The following is a 5,000-nucleotide window of genomic DNA, read 5'->3' as shown; positions in this document are numbered from 1 at the left end:
TCTTTCATGCTCTCTGAAGAATCTCAGAGACTTTTAAAGGCTTTCTGAAGAAGCTCAGTGAGTCTTTTTTTTAAACTAAGAAGAACTTTTGAAAAAACTCAAACTCTTTCATGCTCTCTGAAGAATCTCAGAGACTTTTAAAGGCTTTCTGAAGAAGCTCAGGGACTCTTTTTTTTAAACTAAGAAGAACTTTTGAAAAAACTCAAACTCTTTCATGCTCTCTGAAGAATCTCAGAGACTTTTAAAGGCTTTCTGAAGAAGCTCAGTGAGTCTTTTTTTTAAAGTAAGAAGAACTTTTGAAAAAACTCAAACTCTTTCATGCTCTCTGAAGAATCTCAGAGACTTTTAAAGGCTTTCTGAAGAAGCTCAGGGACTCTTTTTTTTTTTCTTTTTTTTTTTTTTAAATCAAAAAAGCTTACAGCACCTGGTATTCCCAGGCGGTCTCCCATCCAAGCACTAACCAGGCCCGACCCTGCTTAGCTTCCGAGATCAGACGAGATCGGGCGTGACCAAGGTGGTATGGCCGTAAGCGAAAACTGCTGCCAAAATTGGGCTATTTAAAAGGTTAGACCATTAATGAAGAAAACTAAGAAGAACTTTTGAAAAAACTCAAACTCTTTCATGCTCTCTGAAGAATCTCAGAGACTTTTAAAGGCTTTCTGAAGAAGCTCAGTGAGTCTTTTTTTTAAACTAAGAAGAACTTTTGAAAAAACTCAAACTCTTTCATGCTCTCTGAAGAATCTCAGAGACTTTTAAAGGCTTTCTGAAGAAGCTCAGGGACTCTTTTTTTTTTTTTTTTTTTTTTTTAAATCAAAAAAGCTTACAGCACCTGGTATTCCCAGGCGGTCTCCCATCCAAGCACTAACCAGGCCCGACCCTGCTTAGCTTCCGAGATCAGACGAGATCGGGCGTGACCAAGGTGGTATGGCCGTAAGCGAAAACTGCTGCCAAAATTGGGCAATTTAAAAGGTTAGACCATTAATGAAGAAAACTAAGAAGAACTTTTGAAAAAACTCAAACTCTTTCATGCTCTCTGAAGAATCTCAGAGACTTTTAAAGGCTTTCTGAAGAAGCTCAGTGAGTCTTTTTTTTAAACTAAGAAGAACTTTTGAAAAAACTCAAACTCTTTCATGCTCTCTGAAGAATCTCAGAGACTTTTAAAGGCTTTCTGAAGAAGCTCAGGGACTCTTTTTTTTTTCTTTTTTTTTTTTTTAAATCAAAAAAGCTTACAGCACCTGGTATTCCCAGGCGGTCTCCCATCCAAGTACTAACCATGCCCGACCCTGATTAGCTTCCGAGATCAGACGAGATCGGGCATGACCAAGGTGGTATGGCCGTAAGCGAAAACTGCTGCCAAAATTGGGCAATTTAAAAGGTTAGACCATTAATGAAGAAAACTAAGAAGAACTTTTGAAAAAACTCAAACTCTTTCATGCTCTCTGAAGAATCTCAGAGACTTTTAAAGGCTTTCTGAAGAAGCTCAGTGAGTCTTTTTTTTAAACTAAGAAGAACTTTTGAAAAAACTCAAACTCTTTCATGCTCTCTGAAGAATCTCAGAGACTTTTAAAGGCTTTCTGAAGAAGCTCAGGGACTCTTTTTTTTAAACTAAGAATAACTTTTGAAAAAACTCAAACTCTTTCATGCTCTCTGAAGAATCTCAGAGACTTTTAAAGGCTTTCTGAAGAAGCTCAGTGAGTCTTTTTTTTAAACTAAGAAGAACTTTTGAAAAAACTCAAACTCTTTCATGCTCTCTGAAGAATCTCAGAGACTTTTAAAGGCTTTCTGAAGAAGCTCAGGGACTCTTTTTTTTAAACTAAGAAGAACTTTTGAAAAAACTCAAACTCTTTCATGCTCTCTGAAGAATCTCAGAGACTTTTAAAGGCTTTCTGAAGAAGCTCAGTGAGTCTTTTTTTTTTAGTAAGAAGAACTTTTGAAAAAACTCAAACTCTTTCATGCTCTCTGAAGAATCTCAGAGACTTTTAAAGGCTTTCTGAAGAAGCTCAGGGACTCTTTTTTTTTTCTTTTTTTTTTTTTTTAAATCAAAAAAGCTTACAGCACCTGGTATTCCCAGGCGGTCTCCCATCCAAGCACTAACCAGGCCCGACCCTGCTTAGCTTCCGAGATCAGACGAGATCGGGCGTGACCAAGGTGGTATGGCCGTAAGCGAAAACTGCTGCCAAAATTGGGCAATTTAAAAGGTTAGACCATTAATGAAGAAAACTAAGAAGAACTTTTGAAAAAACTCAAACTCTTTCATGCTCTCTGAAGAATCTCAGAGACTTTTAAAGGCTTTCTGAAGAAGCTCAGTGAGTCTTTTTTTTAAACTAAGAAGAACTTTTGAAAAAACTCAAACTCTTTCATGCTCTCTGAAGAATCTCAGAGACTTTTAAAGGCTTTCTGAAGAAGCTCAGGGACTCTTTTTTTTAAACTAAGAAGAACTTTTGAAAAAACTCAAACTCTTTCATGCTCTCTGAAGAATCTCAGAGACTTTTAAAGGCTTTCTGAAGAAGCTCAGTGAGTCTTTTTTTTAAAGTAAGAAGAACTTTTGAAAAAACTCAAACTCTTTCATGCTCTCTGAAGAATCTCAGAGACTTTTAAAGGCTTTCTGAAGAAGCTCAGGGACTCTTTTTTTTTTCTTTTTTTTTTTTTTAAATCAAAAAAGCTTACAGCACCTGGTATTCCCAGGCGGTCTCCCATCCAAGCACTAACCAGGCCCGACCCTGCTTAGCTTCCGAGATCAGACGAGATCGGGCGTGACCAAGGTGGTATGGCCGTAAGCGAAAACTGCTGCCAAAATTGGGCAATTTAAAAGGTTAGACCATTAATGAAGAAAACTAAGAAGAACTTTTGAAAAAACTCAAACTCTTTCATGCTCTCTGAAGAATCTCAGAGACTTTTAAAGGCTTTCTGAAGAAGCTCAGTGAGTCTTTTTTTTAAACTAAGAAGAACTTTTGAAAAAACTCAAACTCTTTCATGCTCTCTGAAGAATCTCAGAGACTTTTAAAGGCTTTCTGAAGAAGCTCAGTGACTCTTTTTTTTAAACTAAGAAGAACTTTTGAAAAAACAAACTCTTTCATGCTCTCTGAAGAATCTCAGAGACTTTTAAAGGCTTTCTGAAGAAGCTCAGTGAGTCTTTTTTTTAAAGTAAGAAGAACTTTTGAAAAAACTCAAACTCTTTCATGCTCTCTGAAGAATCTCAGAGACTTTTAAAGGCTTTCTGAAGAAGCTCAGGGACTCTTTTTTTTTCTTTTTTTTTTTTTAAATCAAAAAAGCTTACAGCACCTGGTATTCCCAGGCGGTCTCCCATCCAGGCACTAACCAGGCCCGACCCTGCTTAGCTTCCGAGATCAGACGAGATCGGGCGTGACCAAGGTGGTATGGCCGTAAGCGAAAACTGCTGCCAAAATTGGGCAATTTAAAAGGTTAGACCATTAATGAAGAAAACTAAGAAGAACTTTTGAAAAAACTCAAACTCTTTCATGCTCTCTGAAGAATCTCAGAGACTTTTAAAGGCTTTCTGAAGAAGCTCAGTGAGTCTTTTTTTTAAACTAAGAAGAACTTTTGAAAAAACTCAAACTCTTTCATGCTCTCTGAAGAATCTCAGAGACTTTTAAAGGCTTTCTGAAGAAGCTCAGGGACTCTTTTTTTTAAACTAAGAAGAACTTTTGAAAAAACTCAAACTCTTTCATGCTCTCTGAAGAATCTCAGAGACTTTTAAAGGCTTTCTGAAGAAGCTCAGTGAGTCTTTTTTTTAAAGTAAGAAGAACTTTTGAAAAAACTCAAACTCTTTCATGCTCTCTGAAGAATCTCAGAGACTTTTAAAGGCTTTCTGAAGAAGCTCAGGGACTCTTTTTTTTTTCTTTTTTTTTTTTTTAAATCAAAAAAGCTTACAGCACCTGGTATTCCCAGGCGGTCTCCCATCCAAGCACTAACCAGGCCCGACCCTGCTTAGCTTCCGAGATCAGACGAGATCGGGCGTGACCAAGGTGGTATGGCCGTAAGCGAAAACTGCTGCCAAAATTGGGCAATTTAAAAGGTTAGACCATTAATGAAGAAAACTAAGAAGAACTTTTGAAAAAACTCAAACTCTTTCATGCTCTCTGAAGAATCTCAGAGACTTTTAAAGGCTTTCTGAAGAAGCTCAGTGAGTCTTTTTTTTAAACTAAGAAGAACTTTTGAAAAAACTCAAACTCTTTCATGCTCTCTGAAGAATCTCAGAGACTTTTAAAGGCTTTCTGAAGAAGCTCAGGGACTCTTTTTTTTAAACTAAGAAGAACTTTTGAAAAAACTCAAACTCTTTCATGCTCTCTGAAGAATCTCAGAGACTTTTAAAGGCTTTCTGAAGAAGCTCAGTGAGTCTTTTTTTTAAAGTAAGAAGAACTTTTGAAAAAACTCAAACTCTTTCATGCTCTCTGAAGAATCTCAGAGACTTTTAAAGGCTTTCTGAAGAAGCTCAGGGACTCTTTTTTTTTTCTTTTTTTTTTTTTTAAATCAAAAAAGCTTACAGCACCTGGTATTCCCAGGCGGTCTCCCATCCAAGCACTAACCAGGCCCGACCCTGCTTAGCTTCCGAGATCAGACGAGATCGGGCGTGACCAAGGTGGTATGGCCGTAAGCGAAAACTGCTGCCAAAATTGGGCAATTTAAAAGGTTAGACCATTAATGAAGAAAACTAAGAAGAACTTTTGAAAAAACTCAAACTCTTTCATGCTCTCTGAAGAATCTCAGAGACTTTTAAAGGCTTTCTGAAGAAGCTCAGTGAGTCTTTTTTTTAAACTAAGAAGAACTTTTGAAAAAACTCAAACTCTTTCATGCTCTCTGAAGAATCTCAGAGACTTTTAAAGGCTTTCTGAAGAAGCTCAGTGACTCTTTTTTTTAAACTAAGAAGAACTTTTGAAAAAACAAACTCTTTCATGCTCTCTGAAGAATCTCAGAGACTTTTAAAGGCTTTCTGAAGAAGCTCAGTGAGTCTTTTTTTTAAAGTAAGAAGAACTTTTGAA

At 36.9% G+C, this 5,000-nt stretch overlaps 8 non-coding genes across 8 annotated transcripts; all 8 read right to left on the bottom strand.

Annotated features, from left to right (window-relative positions):
* Positions 1 to 412: 412 nt before the first annotated feature.
* LOC143724673 (5S ribosomal RNA) lies at positions 413 to 531 on the bottom strand. The gene has a single exon (XR_013197468.1). It is a non-coding gene; the product is annotated as a 5S ribosomal RNA (ribosomal RNA).
* Positions 532 to 817: 286 nt separating this feature from the next.
* Positions 818 to 936, bottom strand: LOC143724672 (5S ribosomal RNA). The gene has a single exon (XR_013197467.1). It is a non-coding gene; the product is annotated as a 5S ribosomal RNA (ribosomal RNA).
* Positions 937 to 1,223: 287 nt separating this feature from the next.
* LOC143724924 (5S ribosomal RNA) lies at positions 1,224 to 1,342 on the bottom strand. Its single transcript, XR_013197713.1, has one exon. It is a non-coding gene; the product is annotated as a 5S ribosomal RNA (ribosomal RNA).
* A 704-nt stretch (positions 1,343 to 2,046) lies between these two features.
* Positions 2,047 to 2,165, bottom strand: LOC143724671 (5S ribosomal RNA). Its single transcript, XR_013197466.1, has one exon. It is a non-coding gene; the product is annotated as a 5S ribosomal RNA (ribosomal RNA).
* A 495-nt stretch (positions 2,166 to 2,660) lies between these two features.
* LOC143724670 (5S ribosomal RNA) lies at positions 2,661 to 2,779 on the bottom strand. Its single transcript, XR_013197465.1, has one exon. It is a non-coding gene; the product is annotated as a 5S ribosomal RNA (ribosomal RNA).
* A 491-nt stretch (positions 2,780 to 3,270) lies between these two features.
* LOC143724820 (5S ribosomal RNA) lies at positions 3,271 to 3,389 on the bottom strand. Its single transcript, XR_013197613.1, has one exon. It is a non-coding gene; the product is annotated as a 5S ribosomal RNA (ribosomal RNA).
* Positions 3,390 to 3,884: 495 nt separating this feature from the next.
* Positions 3,885 to 4,003, bottom strand: LOC143724669 (5S ribosomal RNA). Its single transcript, XR_013197464.1, has one exon. It is a non-coding gene; the product is annotated as a 5S ribosomal RNA (ribosomal RNA).
* Positions 4,004 to 4,498: 495 nt separating this feature from the next.
* LOC143724668 (5S ribosomal RNA) lies at positions 4,499 to 4,617 on the bottom strand. Its single transcript, XR_013197463.1, has one exon. It is a non-coding gene; the product is annotated as a 5S ribosomal RNA (ribosomal RNA).
* Between the last annotated feature and the right edge of the window lie 383 nt (positions 4,618 to 5,000).

The sequence above is a fragment of the Siphateles boraxobius genome, unplaced genomic scaffold, assembly GCF_051911475.1.
Source record: "Siphateles boraxobius isolate OS27281-9 unplaced genomic scaffold, OSU_SipBor_1 76, whole genome shotgun sequence".
Taxonomy (NCBI): Eukaryota; Metazoa; Chordata; class Actinopteri; order Cypriniformes; family Leuciscidae; genus Siphateles; species Siphateles boraxobius.
Note: the sequence above shows the minus strand (reverse complement) of the source record. Positions and strands in the feature narration are given on the sequence as shown.